The following is a 406-nucleotide window of genomic DNA, read 5'->3' as shown; positions in this document are numbered from 1 at the left end:
TCCTTTTTTATTTTTATTTCCCTTTTCTTTCTATTTTTTCAAATTCTTGAAGTTCTTCCAAATTTGTGAACTGTTTTAAATTCCCAAACTATTTTAATTCGTGAATAATTTTCTTCAAACAGTGAACTTTTTTCAAATTCACAATAAATTCCATTTCGCAAATATTTATTGAATTTGCGAACTTTTCCCTAATTCATGATTTTTTTCAGTTTGCTGCAAAAAGTTTTGAACTCATAAACCTTTTTCAAATTCACATAACTTTTTCATATAGTTGAACTTTTTTGAGGTCATGAGCATTTTTAAATTCAATTTTTTGAGTTTGTGAATATATTTTTTTGAATTGGTGAACTTTTTTCAAATTCATGAACATTTTTAGAAGTCGTGAACTTTTTTGAATTCGTGTTTT

Source organism: Triticum dicoccoides, chromosome 1B, assembly GCF_002162155.2.
Source record: "Triticum dicoccoides isolate Atlit2015 ecotype Zavitan chromosome 1B, WEW_v2.0, whole genome shotgun sequence".
Lineage (NCBI taxonomy): Eukaryota > Viridiplantae > Streptophyta > Magnoliopsida > Poales > Poaceae > Triticum > Triticum dicoccoides.
Note: the sequence above shows the minus strand (reverse complement) of the source record.